This window comes from Taeniopygia guttata, chromosome 2 (genome assembly GCF_048771995.1).
Source record: "Taeniopygia guttata chromosome 2, bTaeGut7.mat, whole genome shotgun sequence".
NCBI lineage: Eukaryota > Metazoa > Chordata > Aves > Passeriformes > Estrildidae > Taeniopygia > Taeniopygia guttata.
The window spans coordinates 23,126,025-23,148,183 of record NC_133026.1 but is presented as its reverse complement, the minus strand read 5'-3'; the positions used below and the strand labels follow the sequence as shown (position 1 = coordinate 23,148,183).

Below are 22,159 nucleotides of genomic sequence, written 5' to 3'. Positions count from 1 at the left end.
GCTAGCAGCCTAACAGAGAACAACAATAGATCACTCTCTACATGTCTATTCATGTCCATGTTAATTATCTTGTAGATTTATTAAAGCCTCACAGTGTTACAAGCATCGAATCAAAGTTTGTTACAAAGACCACCAAACACTGTATGAATTACATTGCCAAAGTGACTCATCTGTATTTCACAAAGTCAACATTAAATTTTTCTTTGCCATTATAATAGCAAACATTGCTGGATAGTGATAACAGCAAGTTCAGGGGGTCTAGGACTGGACACAGATGTGCTTGTGGTGGGGAACCTGTGTTACTAGCAACTGATTAAACTGATTAATCTTGAACTGTTTTGAACCTGATTTTGCATTAGATTTCCTTTCTCATAATTATCAAGTAAACTAAAAAGACTGTCTACTTGTGCAAAAAAAATCCATTAAAGCTGAAATAAACCAAGCAGTATTTCTGGTATTAGTCATAATAATACAGCAGGTGGTTTTGTTCTCTACTAACAAAAAAAATTTCTCTATTTCCCTTCACCCTATGCTGACCTCTGTGGCTCTATTTGTAATTGACCATTGTTGCTGTTTGCTACCCATGGGAATAAAGTATTTGCTATAGATAACTTTACTTTGACTTAACCAAGGCCTGAACAAAATAAGATTTCCTGATAAATGCACATAGATGCAAAAAAAAGAACACCAGTAAAAAAAGACTGTGACAGATGTTAAAGCAAAATCTCATGGATCATATTAGATTTACTTACAATTAGATCTGAAATTTTCATGTGGGTGGTAATTTATTTGCGGGTCAAAGACTGAAGTGAATCCCTTACCAAACACCTGCTAGGAATATCTAGCCTAAAATTCACAGTTTTCCATCTGGAGGGAATAAAAAAGGGTGGGAAGCAGGCAGCAGGCCTAGATGGCCCACACAGACAGATTTCAGAAAAACCAAGTGATATCAGCTGGAAAACCTGGAGCTGGGACTCTGTAGAGGTCCAAGCCTGCTGTTGGTGATCTTTGGGAGCAGAGGAGTAGGGAGGAGCTGAGCTCTTTCAGCAGATGTACTGGCACGTTCACCATAGCACTGCAGAATCATATTGAGGGAAAAATATTTCTCTCTGGCTCTCTGTTAGAGTAGCTGAAAGTTTCTGTTTGTGAAATACTTCCTTGGTGCACAAATTGCCCACTTGTTTTGCTTTTCTGACCTTCCACATGGTTTGGCCAGTACAATCTGACAGGCTGCACAAAAGTCCCATAAAATCAGATGCATGGTGCCAGACAGTGATTTGCCCTCATTTTTGTGAAAACTACCTCAATTTGGCTGCTGCTGTGGTGATGCAAAGCAGAAAGTAATCTATCCATGAATACCTGTATTCATCCACTGTACTTGTCTTTGATGGCTAGGTACCAATAATTTAGCAAGTGCCATGTTCTGACATTCACTCCAGAAGTTCAGACTGTCTCAATAGTATGGCAGCACCAGTAATATAAAGTACACTGACTTTCTCTCTAGAGCAGCATTATTTATGCATGACATGGAATAATGCCTAACAGGAGCAATGAAAGGAAGAAAAGTGCAATGAGCTAGTGTGTATATGATATGACCTTGTTAACATTTCACTGCAGCATAATCTTTTTGTACTTTCAAGCATGATAAGTTAATGCATGCCACTGTGAGACACATTGGAACTGACAGATAGACATGCATTTTAAAAACCCGGCTCAGCAACTGTCACTTTACAACTATGAAGTGTATAAGGGACTGAGGAATGATGAGGAGAAACCTTGAGGAGTAACAATAAAAATCCTCGCTTGTATTCCTCAGAACACATGCAAATACCCTGCGGCTTCCATCTGCAGAGCTTGATGAGAATAATCTAAATGAGAAATGTATATTGTGACAAAGAACTGAGAGTTTAATTGGAATTGTGAATGTTGGCATGAAAGGCTGCCAGTTGCTTGTGAATCTGAGGGCTTGGTACCTACATAGAAAGCATCCAGACAGGGCTGCAGAAGCTGGTCTTGGAAAAGGTTATATAGCTCAAGCTGTGTGTATGTGTAATGCAGGATCTCTCTTAGGAATAAACCTGAAAAGAATGAATGGCATGCGAATAGGACACATACTTTTAAACCCTATCACTGTATAAGCTTGTTTAGATTGGGGATTTTGAAACTGGCAAAGCATTTTCTTCCCAAACACCACTTATGTGACAAAGGAACTTGACTAAGTGGGAAATAGTGAGCTGTCAAGTGGATGTTGCATGACATAACACAAATGTCTGTTATTAGTTGCTTGATCCATAATATACCTCTGTTAGTTCAGGATAAAAAACTGAAAAACATAGATAAATTTTTGCATCAAATATTTTACTGACAGGAAGCAGCCCTACTGCATACATTTGGGGTAATTCTGACACCTGAGAATCTTTCACTAAACTTTCACAAAAACTTTTATGTAGCAGAATGAAGATTTAGATTTTTTTTTTTTTTGTGTGTGTGTGAGGAGAAAAATACTGTTCCATAGAACAATTAGTGCAGTCCTGAATGTGCTCTTCTCCTGAAGTAGCACCTTTTCTTTCTGTCCCAACATAATGTACTAATTGAAAAGTAATAAAGGATTTTTGTAAAATCCAAACAACAGCCTCAGTTGTGGTCATACCTCAGTTGTATAGACTGCATTGCCAGGGAAGACTTTTTTTGTGAAGGCTAACTGCTTTGATGTAAGTTTTATATAGTTTGAAAATCTGCTTATTTTTCTTGGTTCTGCTCAACATCAACTCCACTGCCACAAGGCCCAGCCATTCTGTCAATGTATTATTATAGGATAACTCCTCTATGTGATGTTTCTTCCAGTCCTTTACTTGGGTTTCTCATTCTGCAACATTAACAGTTCTTCCTCTTTGAATCATTAGAATGTTCTTACTAGATCCCATATAAAAATACATTTGGTCACGACTCAAGTTCTGGTGTAGAGTTTTTTCCCAAATTTTATAGCATTTGGGTAATGGTGAAAGAAATTTGTTGTAACACAGTATTTAAAGATAACTGTAAGACTCCTGAAAGATAAATAGGTAACTTTCTGAATAAACTACTATGACTCTTAGGGAAACCTGGAGTTCTTAAATGTGCTAGGGTTATAAAAGTCTCATGAAAAAAAAGCCCACCAAACAAATTTTCTTTATTCTTTTTTTTTGAAAATAAAAAATTTGAGGAGTGATTGAAATACGGGGAATAATAATTTTATTTTGCTTTAATGATGAGGAATACACCAATAGCTCCTACAAGTGTGTAGAAAATACAAATATATACTTTTAAAAAATTAAATTAGGTAGAGGACAGTGCTTTAAAGGGAGGTTTTCTACCAGTAAAAAAAAAAAAAAGTAATTTTCTCTGACAGTTCCTCTGTGAAATAGACCAGGGGAAAAATAAACTGGAGAGCATTGCCATATTGTCTTGTAAACTAAAGGAAATGTCAGCCATACAAATCTGAAATAGTAGGTATCTTGAGCTTTAATACAAAACCCCCATGTTTCTAAATGAAAAGTTTGAAAATGTACATGACATCCCCATACATGAATTCACGGTAATGTAATACATGCAGTGAAGTAGTATATGCTAACAATAAATTTGGCTCAAAAAATATTGGAATTATAGTTGCCATAGCATTGGAAAGTTTAGTTAGAGAATAAATGCACTGGAAATACCTAATCATTTCAGTGGGAGTACTGTTCATTGTTGAATGTGGTTTAAACCACTGAAATGAAACAGTAAATGTAGCAATAAAATAAATCAGTAATAACATCTTTTTAGACATTATTCCATCCTTTTCTCTATTTTTATTCTAAAAGAAACAATTTCCTGTAATTTTTCTTGTTTTTTTCTCAAGGGTCTAGTTTTTCCATCCCAAGCCTTCCAAAAGGATTGAAGGGAGGACTAAGGAGGATGTCTTTCGGAAAGTCTTCAAACTCCTTTCCATGACCATAAATCATGAAAGAAATTTTGTTAAGAAATCTGATGACACACGCTGTTTTCACTGCAGGAATCATATCTTTCAGCCAGGCTTGGATTGAAAGAAAATAAGAGGGAAAGGAGAAAAAGAGAAGGAAGGCACAGCACTGGTTCCAGATCATCTATGAACTACATGTGTTATTTCAGGAGACCAGAAATGAGGTAAATGCAAACTTCAGATATGGATCTGGATCTTTCCTGTCTCTTTGGTATTTGTGTCAATGTTTGTTTGTAGTTGCATTAGAGAGATGAATCCGCTGTAAAATAGAGATTCCAAATGGAAAATTCCAAGACTCCATGAAGATGTCCTCCTGTGTTTGGCTTCCAACTGCAAACCTGAATCCAAATTTGACCTTTAAAAAAACTTGGGATAGTCTTTTCTTTAACTTTTTTCTGACTTTGAAGGGTGTGTCACTCCTCATTACAATCACAGCTGCAACCAGAGCACTTCATCTGACTGTTCTTTATACAGTGAGATGCATCTTTCATGAAATCATGGTGGACATACTTTCTAATAACAATGAGAAGGCTGGCTTCTGTTTCAAGTAATCCTCAAATAACCCCCAATTGCAATACAATATAAAGATCTTTTTCTATCTTATAAGCTGTATTAATCCCAAGACCATTAACAAAGTAAAAAAAAAAGCCTTTAAGAAAGAATTTTTGCCAAAATGATGGCTTCCGAAAATGGCAGAGATACATTGAAGACCTTAGGAAAAAGAAACAAGTATTTGGCCTCCATAAATATTTTTAAGTTTCTCATTATCATCATTACTATTACTATTAGCTCAGTGAAGTCAGTATACCAAAGCAGTGATAAATGTTAATAATTGTTTCTACATACCATTGAGTGTTTTTTTTTAAGACTGTGTATCACCAGTGATGGATAAAGTTCTAGAGGTTTGGACATGAGGTTGTTCATACAAGCCAACTTGTAGTTCATATCTCTGTTTTATCCTGCAATTGGAACCAGACTAAAGAATAAACTTATCTCCCTGGGGAGACTGAGAGGTGTATGTGCGTTCAGGATAGAGCATTTTGGTTAAAAAATTACATTGATATCTGAATAATCTCTGGGATTCATTTCTTCGAAATTAAAAGCAGCATTCATTTTCCATATTTTCATTTTAGAGCAATTCTGTGCCAAACCTGCCTTAATCTCTTAAACTGAGTAATGTTTTGATGGTATCATGAAACATAAGTTCTTTCCACTTTATTCATTCCCTTTCAATTCTCCAAGTCCTTTGTGTCCTTGGAAACAATCCTTGCCTTCAGCAGCATCTCCAGCACTGTCCCTCTTGCCATCCAGAGCATCTATTGCCATTTCATTTTTGCCTCTTCTCAATGATTTCTCTGCTGTATGATGCTGAGGTCTACCCAAAACTCAGGGGAGTCAGACTTAATTTTAGACAGAGACGAGAGTGGTTAATCTTAAATTCAGATCCAAATCTGCAGTTTCCTGTGTCTTTGGCCTTTTTTGATACAGCTTTCCAGCTTTGGCACTCCCATGCTTATTTCATACTCACATTCCCCAGTGTGTGGGAGTGCTGTTGTTTGGGTCAGAGAACTGGAATTCCGGAGTCAGGAACTCATATTCTCCTAAATTACTCCCTTCATGGCCTTTACGACTAGATGTTAACTTGTTTATTTCAATGACACCGACACAGGGTGTTTCTCTTTTTTAATGCCAACTTGACACATAGTTGACATAATTTTTGGAAGCTCTGTTTATCTAATTTAGCAAGCAATATCACTTTGAAGCTATGAAAATTGTCACAGTTTCTTAGTTTGGCCTCTGTGAAACTGAAGCATATTAATTCAAGAGTAACATTTCAAAATTAGGTGCTAACACATCCAAATTATCCGTCATCTACCTAAACAAAAGAACTATTTACTAACCTCACAGAATGGAGTTTGGTTGCTTTTTCTTGCAGACCCAGCTGCCTTCCCAACCTTCTTATCTTCCTGGCATCCAGATGCTCTATTCTTCCCATCACCATGAGGGTTGTCAAAGGTCACAGCCTGCGGATCACTGAACTAGATTAGCTTTGCAAATTACTATAGCCCTAAACCCTCTCATCCAAGATAACAGCAAAATGGCCCTAACTTAGTTAACGATTTTTTTACCAGATTATTACTATCTCCAAAAATGCAGTTATCACATCTTTTAGTGCACTTACCACATCCTTCAGATTTTGCAAAGCACTGCATGCTATTTTAGAACAGCTCAGGAGCACACCTGCATTAGACACAGCATGTTCTCCACTTGTTTTACTTAAGCAAAGACCTTCATCAGAATTATTTTCCTTGCTTAAAGTATGAAGTATTGATTCAAACCATCACTGTAGGAAAATACAAATTCTCTCAGAAAGTGCTGGAATTTGGCTCTCAAAATGTACGGGAAAGGCAGAGATAAAATTTATATTCAAGGCAATCTCTGTGCTCCACATTAAGACAAGAATATGAGTTTTCCTTTCAGAAGCTCCCAGAGGTGTTATTGCCAAATCTCACCATTAAACCAGGACACATGATTTTTGGGTTTTAATTTTGATTCTCTTATGGGTTTACTTTTTTTTTCCCCCAGATCTAATTTGCATTTCATTCTACACATGTCTTCTTAAGAGATTGAAGTGCTCATATGCTGTACAAATTTAGGTTTCCACACCCATTCCTATTTTTTCAGTTTTAGGAGGCACATCATAACATGTGAGATCAGTTTTTTACAGAGCCAATAGTAACAGAGGTGCACATTTCAGCAGATTAATAATTCTCTTTACTGTAGATCTCATGAATTCTTCTTCTTTTTCCTTCTGCCCTCATGATTTTAAAGTCCACCCAATGATTTCAGTGATCAAGTCACATTTATACAATTATATGCTTCAAAGAAATTTTTAAGGAGAAAATTAAACAAACAAAAAAAGATGAATGGGCAACATGAACACTTTACTCTTTAATAAATACCATAACCATTAGAATACCCACAAAACTTTCTAATTTAAAGTGGAAAACATATCATCTAACTTGGTGGTATCCACCATCACTATAATCACCACCACAAAAAACAAGAGTAGGAACCAGAAGTGGTGCACGATCAGTCAGCTCCACAAAAGAGGGATCACAGTTGGTTTGGGTTTCCTGTCCCTAACTTTAGCATTCTGAATGTTACACGTTTGCTCTGAATTAGTCACATAGGATTTCTCAGCAGGCAACCTCTCATTTTGAATTGATGAGTATAGATCACCCTTTGGAACTGGCTGTGTCTCTCCAAAGATCTCAGAGTGACCTACGTACTGACTTAGAACAGTTGTCCCCATGTTTTCCTAATGATGGAGCTGTATTATTACCATGTATGTAATGCACATCTGTTTGTGCATGAGTTTCGCAGTACACATACATTAACATACACATACAAATGCATGCACATAAATATGTATCTTTTACTATATTATAAGCAAATTCCACAATCTAGATACACCAAAACTGGGATAATGAAATATAAACACACAGTTTGCTTTCCTGCAACCAAACTTTAAATTATCTAAATTGCTGTATATCTTAATTTGAAAACAAAGATACATATGTTTGTTCCTTGCCATTCAACCCAATCTGGCCCAGTCAAAATGATTTACTACCAAAGGTCACCATGCCCATGCAACAAACATGCCCAGCTAGCAATTTAAATATAGCAGAACAAAGCTAAAGCAGTGCTGTGGCCAGGGAGAAGCAGCAGATATCCTGCAAACCAACCCTCGAAGCAGGAATCAAACATGTTCAAGCCAGTGATGGTATCTGAGACTTTACATACAATTACTGAAGAAGTTCACAGCTTTTATCAGCATTTTGCTTTGTAAACCAAAAACACTTCAGTCAAATGAAGCGATTCTCCATCTAGTCCTTTGAAAGAATCCAAGCAGAGAAACCCATAAACTATTTGCAAAATCTACACATTTTCCTAAACCTCCTCTGAATTCACTTAAAGATACAGATTTGGAAAAAATATGGAGAAAATGTTCAGTTAAATGTATTAGTAATTTATTGTACCAAAACCAGTACCCTTATGCATTACATAGCAGCTATGGAATAGACAATATGATCTGATATATACATATGACACCATATGGTGTGATTATTGACCTATCCATGTGAAATAAGGATTATGCAAAACATTCAGAGCTGGTACAGTTAAGGCTTGGAGCCTAAGCAGAGCTGATAGGACATTGTGGCATGTATTTTTTCCTCCTGGCACCTGAACACAGATGGCAGCTCTTTTTACAGGCTATCAGCCTCAGGAATTCCTCCTTCACGTTTTTATTTTGGTGTGTTTTCAAAGGGTATATTTCTTCTTTGGTACGATAAGGACAGGAAAATAACAGTCTGAGGCTGCTTTATTACGGTTTCTAAAGAACAAAAATAACACATATAGATGAAAAGGTTATTCCATTTTATTTTTCAAATACTTGGAATTGCAGATAATGACCTTGCTTGGCTTTTGTTAGTGCAACAGCTATTTCATTGCAATGAGCAGTGTAATTCCACAGAGGTTGAATCTCCTCTTATGAATGAAACATTGATATGCAGACTTGTATTTTTATCACATCCCCATACCCTTGTTTTATTTTCATTTTTATGGAGTTCTTGTAGTGCTTGGTTCTAGTACATGAGTGTGCGGTTATCCCTACAATTTTCTGATCTTGCTTTTTCAGCATTCCTGGAGGTTCTCCCATGAGAGGCACAGTGGGCAAGGTGGGCAACACACACCTTCCCATGGTAATGCTCATCAGTGCACAGCAGGACCAAAAATGGTTTATGTGGATTATGTGCAACTTCTTCATTTTAGCAGATTTTTATTTGAATTATAACACTTTGCATATTTTCAGATAAAAAATACAGCACAAGAAATGGTTGTGGTTTTTTGGTCATTTGTATTTCAACACTCTCTAGGATATGGATCATCAAAGATTAATGCTATAAACAAAAAAAATCAGAACAATCATAATAGCTATCTAGAAAGATAAACAGCTATGTTCCTCTTACATGAGCTGACAAAACACTGTCAAAAACTCCTATATCACAAGGGCAGTATCCTTTTGAATCATTATTGCTATGCAGTACTTATAATTTCTTTAAAAGGTGGGGAGCTGGAATAGAAAAGAAATTCTGGCAGAAGCACAAGGATTTCTTAGATGGAGTCCACCCACTGAGATGTTTGTGGAAGCAGCTGTAGGCAGAAAAATTATTCAAGTGGGATCTGAAAATGATTCTCAGAAGGAGTGAAACAACATAAATACTCAGCTCATTTCCACCTTTGCACTGTATTTAAAATAAAAGAATAAATGCTACACTATGACCAGACAGAAAGTGTGTTGGGAAACCCTTAGTATTCTTCATCAATCTATTTTGGAAGTCATTTTTGATATTAGAAACACTGATAAAGTGATTAAAGAAGGCACTTTCTTTTCTCATCAAAGTAATTTACCTGTTACTGTAGACAACCATATCATTATGCTTCATGAATACAGTTCTCAAAAAGTATCTTCAAACTGTGGTTTTAGACCCCAGTAACTTCCTAGAAGTCCAGCTGAGACTCTTGATCCTCTCATTGCCAGACCTTTTTGTGTCCAACGTGAATGTATTCATATGGTTTATATCCATATGTCATAGTGGCCTTCAGAAGAAAAGTCCCTTTGCTCCTGGAGACATGCTTAGAGAAATAAATTGTGCCTTCTTCAAGACTTTCCTTTGCAACATAAAACTAGCAATTTTTAATTCTGTCATATAATAGCATTTCTGTACCCTGAGTATTGTCCTAGTCTTTGTTTCACCTATTCCTGTCTGAGTTCACCTTTTGGTGGTAGATCTAATTGAGAGTGCTCTAACTGTGCCCCATGTAATCAATAGCTCTTTAAACCACAAAACCTACCATAAACCTGTATTAATAGTTAAAAAAATAACCCAAAAAAATGGCCCAGCATCAGAAAGGCATCAGGAGAAGCACAAGGGTGTGATATTCCTATATTTTGAAATTCAGATTCGTGGGTCACCATTTAAAGTTTATTCGATGACAAAATAATTTGCTGATTTTTCAGCCAAAGCACATGACTGATCTCAGCATGCAGCTAAGCATATCCGTTTCTTAATGGTATTCAAGAGAAGAAAATTTGATAGAGGTGGGACTTGTGGGAGTGATTATTCCAGGTTGAGAAACTGCATATTAGCTTTAATAATACTCTGATAAATCCATAATAAAAGAACAAATTATTATTTGTATTTTTTGCACTCTCCAGTCCCTGATGCCTTTAGACAAAGAAAGAAATCTGTGTCCTTGCCCATCCTGTTCTCAACAGACACAGGAGGAGTCCAGGATCCCTGCCAGTTGTGTCCTACTCTTCCTTTCTGCTTTTATAAAGCACTTTATGTACATAAAGTATACATTTTTGCCTAGCATTTTGTATTGTGCTATGTATTTTTTTTTTTAATTTAAAAAATCCCTACCCTGGAGTTGGAAGAGGAAGCTGCGAGACGGTTCAATATTTATCCCCCTTCAAATGTGACTGTCTGTTCTGGAGGATGCCAGGTGCTTCAAACACTGCCAAACATATGGCAGGGCTGCGGCGCAGCCGCCTTCGACAGGGAGCTGAGCTAATGGCCCCACATGCATTTCATTTAAAAATATGGACAACTATTCAATCAAAATGAATTTTGTCATCTTGGTCAAAACCGCATTCAGTCTGTGTTGAGAGACTTGAAAGGACGCTCTGCTGCCCATATTTTATAACAATGACTCATTCAGCTGCTATAATCCCAGTCAGATACAGTACAATGCCATTCCTCGCCTGTTCCTTTTCTTTCAGCTGTAACTTTTCCTCTGCTATGCACAAAACCCTGTGGTTGTCAAGAAGGTCTTGTTAGCACCTGCTTCAGGGGCTAGCTACTTATATCCAAGGCTTTGCACTTTCATACTCCTTTTCCCCTCTAACTCTGACCCTTTTTCTCTGTGTATGAAAACATATCTCATCTTTACCTTGCAGCTACAGGACAGCAAAGCAGCTATGGTTACGGATCTTTATGATACAACCTTTTTCCTGATTTGTCTGATGAAAAATGTAGAGGCAAGTAGAAAACATTATTATCCCTAAGCAATTAGTTTACAAAAGCATAACAACCCTACCAACCCCAGCAGAGACAGCAGATAACTCAGCTGTAATAATTTTTTGTTTAAAAGGGATTTAACTTCTGTCTTGGTTTCCTAGACTGGTTCCTATGCTCATTAAAGGAATTGATTCAAAAAAAGCCTTATGAAATCCTCCACCAAGCAAACAGTGAACCTCCTCCCTAAAAAACCCAGAAAAATAATAATTGGCAGAAATAAGCATATAAAATGATCTGTGAGGGTTGTTAGAAAGATATGCTCCATTTCAGGAATGAGACTAACTTACAATTAAAGGCATGAAACAATTTTAGATGTAATGATCAAATTAAATGAAAATAATATTTTGTAAAATAAAATAATTATAATTAAATAATCAAACATCCAGTGCTAGGCTGCATTAATATCAGGATATGAAATTTCCCCTAATTTAGCAGGAAAAAAAAAAAAAGGAGGAAATAATAATTTTGTGTTGCCCACAAAGAAACAAATCTATATATAAAAAATATGCTACCTCCCTCTACTGCTCTCTCTCCTCCCTCCCATGCTGGGTCAGTGAGCTCCAGACTTGACATACTGGGCCCTGTGTGGGATCACTCAGCTGAGCAGTGGGGACCCACCTCTCCCCACCCAGCAAAAACCATCACTTTGCTGGTGGCACTTCCCCTAACCCATGGCCCCAGTGGGTCTGAACCCGCTGTGACACACCCTCTGCCCAAACCTGCAGAGCAAAGCTATGGGGAGGCTCTGGCCTGGGGCACAGGGGTGCCCAGAATCCGAGTCTGCATTTCTTTAAATGGCTCTCCATTTGATTCTTGTTGGGGTGGATGGGGCGGAAGGAGGAGCTAAGGGTAGATGATTCTAGCTAAATGATCAGCAGACTGAAGTAAGTGGCTAGACCACAGGTATTTGGAGACTGTAAACGTGGTGTATGCACTAACTAACTGAAATAGCTTCTCAACAGCTGCAAGTTATTATATAGACACTGCACTCTTCTATCCTTTATTAACAGCAACTGAAAAAACTGCTCAAATTTGGTTTTGTCTTATGCACAGCATTATGAAAAAATAATGAAAATATATTCCTCTATAGATTCTTACAGCATTTCTGACATGACGTCATAAAAATGCAAAATAAAAATTGTATAAAAATACAATTAAATTGGGCTAGAGCTTATTTAAAGTCCTATTTTTTTAACTCTATGAACTATTTTAGGGAGGCCCAAAAGCAGGAAATATTTTTATCTACCTACATATGCATAGTTCTTACTTGCAATCAGAGTGAAACATTTGAATTATCATTATTACTCTTATGGCCAGTGAATGTGGCTATTTGTCAGCTTGTATGTGTTTTGAGGGAAGATATCCTCCTGATTAAGGACCGAAGGTCACTTGTGGAAAGGTCAGTGAACATCTTGTTCTGATTCAAAGATGGGGAGAGACAAGCTCCTGCACATCACATCCGACTGTGTTCATTGTGTGTGTGAATGGGAACAGCTGGACACTGTTTAACAATCATCCTTATGGGCACAGGCTATGTCAGAGCACCTAAGCAGCCTCTAAAGTCCTCCAGTGTGAATATATCCACCTTTCTAGAAGGAGATCACTAAATAAAACAGGTGACAGTCTTTTTTTATGCAATTAAACCAGCCAGGTATGCGCTCCCACTTGGGAACATAACATGTTTTGAAAAAAAAATGGATGAAGGAAAGAAAATTCTGCTGAAGGCATGAAAGTTGTACAGTGTCTGTCCTGTATAATGAGTGAAAGAAAGAATTTCTTCTGCTTAAGAGTATAACAAATAAAATGCAAAGCAGACTCATAGGTTATGGGAACATATTTTCAAACTGATGAGCAGAGACAAATTGAACTCCTGACCAGCCAAGAGATGCAAAAACCCTAATGAGTTGTAAAATGTAGTCTTACAGTTTTTTTGAATGGGACTGAGAGGTAGGCTGAGAAGAAGTTTAAACTTGTGATGAGTCTTTTTGTCCTTTGTCTTCAAAAGAAGGAGGCATTTGTTCATTGTGTTCATTTGCACCCCAGCTATGTAATCTCATGCCTCACATTTTTCTTGGCCTTTATAAAGACCTTTTACTTCCTTTCTTCCCACCAACTTCATTGCTGTGATTTTTTGGCTCCCATCTGGAGTATCAGAGATAGATCTCAATAAGAGACAGGATAGGATTGGTGATTCTATTGAAATATAAATATCTCTAGTGCCTTTGAGGTATACCCAGAAGATTATACCTGCCACTTGACAGATCTGGGGCAGCAAAGGAATTTTCCCCAAAATCAGATTGGTGGGGGAGATCGAATTATCTGCCTTTATCTGTAGGATAATGTGGTCGAATGGTTAGGATCATCTGACAAATAACTAACATCATAACTGCTAATAAAAATTGAAATCAGCAGTGAAAAATCTTGATCCCCTCAGCTGTCTCTGTGATGTATAACAATGCATTTGGATCGTTTGCTATAGATCTGCAAGTTGTCACAGGGAGCTGGCATGATTTTTGTGGCTCCTTTGTAGCTGAGCATCTATTAAATGGTCAAATGAAGTAACAAGTAGCTGGGCTTAGTAATCTAAACAGTCCTTTTCAGTTCACATTCACATAGTAATTTTACTTTTTGCATATACTAGGCCTGCTAAGCAAAAGAGAGAAAGATAAGTGATGTCCCACTGTAAGGGCATCATGAAGTGGCAGATTTTCAGCATCAGTTTCCAGATGAATGACCTGGTGATTTTCACTGGAATCTGAGGTCATGACTGTGTGTGTAACACTACTAGGACAGATCTGCTGAATTACCAATAACGATGTGTTCTCTTGTTCTGATGTTGTAAAATTCATACGTATTTGTTTCACAAAAGCTTCTATTTCAATGTCTTAAATATCTTATTAAAATAAGTATTCTGCTATTATAATTTAATCCAATGTGTTATGAATATGACATTTGACAGCCTATGGCTGAAAATTCCAGCTGCCTTTCTGGATTAAGAGCATAAAGTTTTACAGCCGTATACGGCAAGCCACTAGGGTCAGCAAAAAAGGAGCCCGAATTATCTATGGAGATCAGGAAAGCTGCTGATGAATTGTTATTCTTCCCCTTAGTGGGAGTCCCAAGAGACCAAATGATCTGAATTGCCTCCTCATCACTACCGGATCTGTCTCTCAGGGGAAAGGTCAAATATAAGACAGGTCAAGGAGTACAGGCAAAGGGTTGAGCATGCTTTGAAGTCTTCAGCCCAGTGTGGCAACAGAAAATGCAGGTGTGAGGGGCTGGTTGAAGGGCTATCCTGATTCCCACTCCAGAGGATTCCTCATGTAAATCCCCACAGGAAGATATTTTGTTAAGTGGTCTGGATGAAGAAGCTAACAGATAGCGCTTGGCAGCAGGCGATGGCTTCTTTGGAAATGAGGGAGGAGAAGGCGACAGACAAGCAACGAGGCAACCACTGGCCGCTGTCCAGGGGCTGCTGCTCTCCATGCAAACATCTTCTACCATCGAGGTCATGACACAGCAGGGTACTCAAAGCTTATCTGTGGTAAACCAGGGGAAAAACAAGAGTGAGAAAGCCAGGGAAGGAGTATCTTACCCAGGTGGAAGAGAGCAGATTCACAACACTAACATTTGCTAGCAATAGCTCTGGGCTTCAAAGTCCCCTGGATATGGTACAGGACTTAATTTCACTGTGTAAACTTCAAACAAACAGACTGCTGCTATCCCAAAGCTTTCCAGAGTAGTAATTTAATCTTAGTAATTTCCTCCAGGCAATTTAAACTTTATTCTCTATAACTCAGACTAGTAAAATACAAATAATACAGAAGGTACAGAGTTAATTTAATTTATTTATTTTGAAGTGGTGCCAGAGGATCTGTTTTGAGGCTTCTTAGAATCAGGTGTGGATGAGAGTAATGTCACAAAACTAGGACCTGTATCAATTTCTGTTGACTTTGTTCTCTACTCATCCTATTATACCAGCTGTCCATGGAATATATGAAACACCATTTAAATAGTTAAACTACTCTAGACTTCTGAGTTAGAAAAATGACAGTTTGTGATGAAGACTGAAAAAATATCAGATCAGGAAATGTAACTCTTCCTCTAAACACTCAAATAGCTTTATTTTTCTGAAAAGCTGCCAGCGAAGCCATCCTAAGTGGTTTTAAAATTATTTTGAGAAACACAACTGCAATGTATTAAAATGGATGTTAGACATGAAAGATCATTTAACTCCAAAAAGGACAACTTTTGTTCAGATGTAATGAATATTTAGCTAAAATGCACCAAATGGCACAGAAGTCCTGCTCTTTTTCTTCCACTGTTTTCTGGCAAAGACTAGGTGAAACATGAAACCCAGGTAGGAAATGGATGGGGACAATAAAGAAGCAATAGGAAAGGTAGGAAACAGTGGATGTCTTACATGAAGCATATGCTCTCCTATTGCTTTTTTACTGAAGAGAAGGAAAGAGTATTTAAGCCAATTCACCCTACCCTGACTTCTGGGCAGAGTCTAATGTAGCACAATATTTTTCAAATATTTTCTAGAGGTGTGTGTGTGGATGTCAGTCCTGAACATGTGACTTCCAGAACCATTTGCTTACAAGCAGCTCTTCCCAGCTGGGGAAGCAAGTATTCAGCTGGAATGTGCCAGATGAGGATGGCAAGGGCCAGGCAATGTCCAAGCATTTACCTTCACCTTGTCCAAGAGGCTTCCTGAAGTCTTCTCATCTCACACTGAAAAATCCTCACTCACAGCACCTGCAGCAGGGGATTTATTTACAGAATAACTTTAATTAATTTTGATAAAAATTCAGTGTTGGCAGGAACCACTTTTCTCACTACCAAGACTTCCTTTTCTATTTCATAAAGTATGTCAATGGCACACAGTAATTACAGCAGGAGTTCTAAGGCTAGGGATGAAGTGAGGAACGCAGAAGTAGCCATGGGAATTCAGGGGAGCAATATTAATTAGACTATGCCAATTGTAACCACAGAAGGGACAAGGAGAGGTCCAGTCCCTGGATCCAAAGCCAGGTTGCTGATGTTAACCCCATTGTGGCAGATGTTTATCTGAGCAGTCCTTAGGAGGCTTGGTTACAGAGATCCTGCAGTCTGCTTCCCTTGTTCCTGAGTTTACCTGTCTGATGGTGAGATTTCAGTGCCTGGCACTGAATGTACTCTAGAGTTTAACATCTTCCTTTTGAAAAACTGAAAATTATAAACAATTAAACGAAGTCCTCCCTAATAAGGAGTGTTTAAAGGAAGATGAGATTCACATCCTTTTAACCGTTCCTCGCTTTCTTTTTCCTTCTGTCACTCTCCTCTAATAGAGCAGGAGGTGTGATACAAACAGCAAACCAAAAGCAAGCATCAAGCAGAGCCTCTGACTGGGTGTCTCTGACCAATGGTTTTAAACCTCTACTTTCCCAGGAAGTGTAATTTTATCAAGCACCTTGTAAATCAAAGGAATATGACCCCTCAGCAGCGAAGTGGTTGATTTGTCAGGGAGATAACAGTGGGAATGTAATTTCTATCAGTAAGGCTGATTCAACCTTTTCTATTAATGAAGATTTTGATGGATTATGTGAGACCAAGCAGAGCAAATAGACACACCATCACATTAATGCACTAAGATGTTCTTTGGCAGCTTATCCCCAAGTACATTCACAAGACTACTAGGGTGCTAGCAGTGTTGTCCCAGTCTACAGAACTCATGATGACAGTAAAATGGAGATATCAGAAACTGTTGAAGAAGTGTTGCTGGAGTGGAGCACACTGCTGCTAAAGGAAAATGCATCTCCCTTCCAGGGAGGGATGTATTGCTACATTCGCCGATCCTGAATCAGATGCAGAGGTATAAGGAAAGTATAGATCTGACCAAGGGAAAGCCTGTTACCCTCCAAACAAAACAAAATCCAGCAAGAGAGGTTTCTGCCTTCTGGAGCCAGAAATGAGCCTGCAGAAATTATAACAAGACATTGCTGTGGCTCATTGCATCATTTCCCATGCTATCTGAGCTGCTTGCTGGATATATCTATTTTCTCTTGTCTTATGTTTAGTTCATGAGAAGTCTGGGAGTGAAACCATCTTCTCTATTTGAACAGGAGATACTGAATTCTGAGTGGGCTAACTGCTACTTTAATATAAAATAACAGAAAATAACAATCACCATATAATAACTGAATATTGGGAATGGTAGGGCATACTGTTCCCTCTGGTAGCAACTGATGTTACAGCAAAACTGGGTAATCATCATCTACTGCTGAAAGGAGCAGAAAAGGCTGTGTCCTGTATTTATACTGGTTGGGGTGCTCTCCAGTTTATCTGTGAAGACAGGCTTGCAGACTCTTGAAACATAATTTGGGAGATAACTGGATCAGTTCTTCCCAGTGGATGTAAAGCAATGAAGGCTCTGATGAGAGACAAAAGGAGAAGGATTTGTTCGCTGAAGAACATAAGTTCCAAATTAAACATGAGAAAATATGAAGCTCAAAGAAGGGCTTGAGGAAGGAAGGGGGTAGAAAAACAGAGAAAAAGCAGAGATAAAGGAAAATAAAGGGATATTGTAGAAGAAGCATAGCTGTGTATTGGAGTGCATGTTGCTGGGCATGGAAATGAGAGGAGATGTCGTCATTCTGCTTTCTGTGCGCTGAATCTTTAAATATAGATGAATGTCTTTCCTTGCTATGGAGGCAGCTCTACAGCAGCTGCTGTCTTGTGTTTCAGTGCGGATGCAAAATAGTACTAGAGCAAGATGGTTTCTTCGCTGACCAGCAACTTGTTTTTAAATTATTTTATTTTCACTTTCTTTTTTTTTTTTTTTTTTTTTTTTTTGTTTTTTTTGTTTGGTTGTGTTGGTTTTGTTTGTTTGTTTGTTTGTTTGGTTTTTTAAGTTGCTTTTCTACAAGAAATGAAAGCAATCAGATCTGGAAGATAAAAGCAATATATACTATAAACTGAAAAATTAATTGTTGTGGGAATTGCTGATAATATAGCAGTGCTAGGCACCTGCTGCCAACCAGTTAAACCATTCCTGCTGTCAGATGGTACTAGGATTGTTCTCCCCAGCTGGAACATAGGATCACATGACATGTGGTGTCAGTGACATGGACACCCCTGTTGCAGTGCACCACACACCTCCAACTTTCTCCTGTCCCAATTTGGATTATTTCCATCACTACCCAGACTCAAAATTCTCAGAATTAAAACATGCCATTAGTAGTCAGTTCACCACAGTACAGTCAGGATGACTCAGTGCAGTTTTCTTGTCTGGCTCTTGTATTGAGAGCCACAAATCAGTTGGTCGGTCTCAGCTTTTGCCTCCTTGTCCCCATAATATTTCCACCTGCATAATAATAATCTCCCCATAATATTTCCACCACACACGGTACACATACATGCTCCATGTCTTTCTGAAAGTCTCTGCACTTTGAATAATTACATGCAAATGGAGTCACCATACCACAGACCCTTAACTAGCATTAAATCCTTTAAATATCATTTGTAGTAGAAGATCTTAAGAGTTATTCTCATTCCTCAGTGAATTTATCCCACAGCTAAAATTTATGTTTTTTTTTTCTGAATGTGCAATAATAGCCTAAGCACACACTTTCATCTGTTAACCTTATATTGATGGAGACAGGACAAAGCTCACAGTGTTGAATTCCAACCTGAGTTCAACCTGTTCAGTTCAGTGCAGATGAATGTACAGAGCTGGGCACTAACTCAAGCATGAGAAATAGGAAATACGTGTAAAAATATATGTGATTATGTATGAATTACACATATTAAAAATTATAGTAGTGCAAGTCTATCCATCAGAAAAATGACAGCCTATGGAGCCCCCTTCTTTCCCATCAGTGACATGAACTGTCTTGTAAACATTGTCTGACCGCTCACTAAACTGACTGCCTATAGAGATTCTCTTCTGATTCATGCTCCCATTAAATGGCTTAAAAATTTTTGGATGCAAGGAATGTACTTGACTACCGAATTACTTTGGCATGAAGGATCTCTCTGTAACAAAGAATAATGTCTTTTATGCAAGACAGAGAGCTTTCCAGGAAGCAGAGTCAATGCTGCAGACATCATTTGAACAGCTCTGTGTGTTTGACAAGCTCCCTAATCCACTTCCATTAGAAAAAAGAAAAAATAAAATATAGATTCTAACTTTCCAGAAATGTCCATGTACAGGAAGAGAAAGGAAAACTGGAAATAATGCCTGAGTCTTGTCACCTTCTGTCCCCTCAGAAAAATTCTATTTAAAGTATTCAGCTACAGTGGTGTGTAGCATGTAAGATCTTGAATAGAATTTAAGAGTATCTATTAGTGAATGGCACACTAAATAAAAGAAAATTTATGGCCTTTCAGCCTCTAGGTCACCAGGTCAAGTCCAGCTAACACAAGCAGTGGTGGTCATTGTTATTTGAGGGCTTCATGGTCAATATGACATTGGATTCTGAGCCATGAGCTGCCACATTAGAGCCCTTGTTCCTCACCAGGAGATGAAGACATGACATTGCTTCTGCAATCCTCTGCTCATTTTAATTCAAATCACATTAATATTTGAGGATAATAATTATCCTGGTAAATGCATGTACATCTTGGATGCTGCACTACCTTTCATATTATGAGCATTAGTGCTAAAAAAGGGCACAGTAAAAACACATATCACTTATGTGTTATGATAACACATATCACTTAACAATTTCTTTTTGCTGGGGCAAATAGTCATGTAGGATACAAACTAGTGGAAAAATCAGACCATGTCTGTAATAAAAATTCTCAGTCATTTGAAAGAATTCTGGTACATTTACCTCTGAATAAAAAACTTGTCTGCCCTCTTTCTGCATTATTGAGAAAACTCTTCTCCAAAAGAACTAGAATGGTATAGGCATATAATGCTCCCTTTTGAGAGGAACAATCTTAAAATACTTACTCATTTTTTCTTGATATCATCTCCTATACAAGGAGTTTTATACAATGTAGTATTTTAACAAGGATTATGAATGTATGTGAGGAGGGAAATTCTTTTTTTTCACAAGTGAGAGGCCAAGTGAACAAAGGCTATACTGTATTTTCTAAAATGAAAACCGTCCTCAACTACCTGCAATCAGGAATATTATTGTAATACTGGGACTTGATCCATCTTCCCTCTGACAATGACCTTTTCCGTAGTGTTTTATGCTGCAAAATTTTAGCAGCACTCACTTGGTAGACACTTTGCCCTACAACAGTTTTCTTGGCACTGATTTTCATCCTTCTATCTGCATATTTTGAAATGTGTTTAGAAATTTATTCTTCAATCTATCTGTGACAGTGCTTAAATATGGATTTTTGTTGTGAGTAAAAAGCGTTATGGTCACAGTAAACTTTCAATTTTTCCAGTGCAACTACATTTTATCTACAGGAGGCTAGGTGTGAGGGGGAAATGGAGGTAGATGATTTTTATTTAAAGAAAGCTTCATTTTGCAAATGACGGAATTCATGCAGTTTAAAATGAAGGCTTGAAAGGTGCGATGTACAGCCTTGAAGACTGAACCCAAATCCTCTAGCAGAATCCATCAGGTACTTCAGCACACCCATCAGTTTTGCCACCAGTCAGTTTGGATATTTACAGGATCCTAAACTACACTGGAGCAATGGTGCTCAGAAACAGCAAAGAGGAGTCAGAAGTCTGGCCCCATGAGGAGGTTTGAAGATATGCTGCCTACGTTCTGCGGTAGACAAAGCATCAAAGTGCCTCACAAGAAACTCTGCATCCTTTCAGCCACCCTGGAGGTGACAGTATTAAGCTCCAGTGGGATACATCCAGAAGGAATCCACTCAGCAACACGAGTAAGGGTTCCACAATTCTGCCCTATATTTTTGTTCTGGAAGACATTTTTTAAAATCTGTTTGTAGATTATGAAATTAAATGCTAAATTTCACATCCTCCCCCATTCAGATTGCAAGGCTCATCTAATGCATGTTTATGTAGAGTCTGATTCCCCTGCTAAGTGTTTCTATTCTCCACCCAATTTGGCAGCTAGTGAACAGTGCACAAAATAAATTTAATTGATTTGTACAGGTATTAAAATAGATTATCATCTACACAGTTTTGGAAAGCAGACACTGTGTGTTAGCAGACACTATGTGTTAGCCAAACAGATGATGCAAACTATAATGATTTACAAATGGCTGGGTATTAGCAGACAGTAGATCACATTAGACAGCTAAAGAATTTCACATTTATCCATCAAATGACAGAGAAGATTCAAATTTAATAATGAGATGATTTAAATATCCAGGAATAATTTATTTAAAACATCATATTAGGAATCAAATTTTCATACAAAAGCTCTTGATTTGCCTATTCCTGAAAATCATATGCATGATGAAATGCATCCATTTCCAGTGCAGGCCAGAACTTCCCATCCAGGAACTGACTGCAAACAAACACCTCACCCAGAACACAGAACTGAGCATACACATGCAGCACCAGCTAGATATCTCTGCTGAAAATCCACGGCTGCCCACGTTCTGGAGGAAAATACTGACATACTGACATATGGCTGACAAATATATAATGCATATGTATATGCATATATACATATGCAATGCAATTGCTGCTTCCAGCATACAATTGATAAAGGAGAACTCTAGGAGGGCACATTAGCAGTCCTTCCCTCTCTTGGAAAGGTTGTTGTCCAGAATATTTGGGAATACTGTTCCTGCTTTGGTGCCCCCTTCTGCTGCCCCTGCTGGTGGCATGGTGGGACATGGGGATGTCAGGACACCTGTCACCTTGTGCCACCACTCCAACCGAGCTGCAGCAATGGGCAGTGGTGAATGCCCAGGGATGAGCATAAAGCCACGACATGCATGCAGCAATCTCAGTGCAGCATGCACAGTGACCACTGCTATTTTACAATAAATAAAATTGTGGAATGAAAATTAAAAACCCTGCTGGAAGAAAAAAGAAACAAGCTGTGGAGTTGTTGTGTGAAGGAACACCTTTTTTGGTCCG

At 38.0% G+C, this 22,159-nt stretch overlaps 1 protein-coding gene across 1 annotated transcript in view; it reads right to left on the bottom strand.

Moving 5' to 3' along the window:
* Window positions 1-22,159, bottom strand: part of CDK14 (cyclin dependent kinase 14) — a 399,376-nt gene that overhangs the window by 14,573 nt on the left and 362,644 nt on the right. The window contains exon 15 of the transcript XR_012054498.1: window positions 5,899-6,021. The gene's annotated coding sequence lies outside the window, so the exon portion shown is untranslated. The remainder of the gene's footprint in view (window positions 1-5,898; window positions 6,022-22,159) is intronic.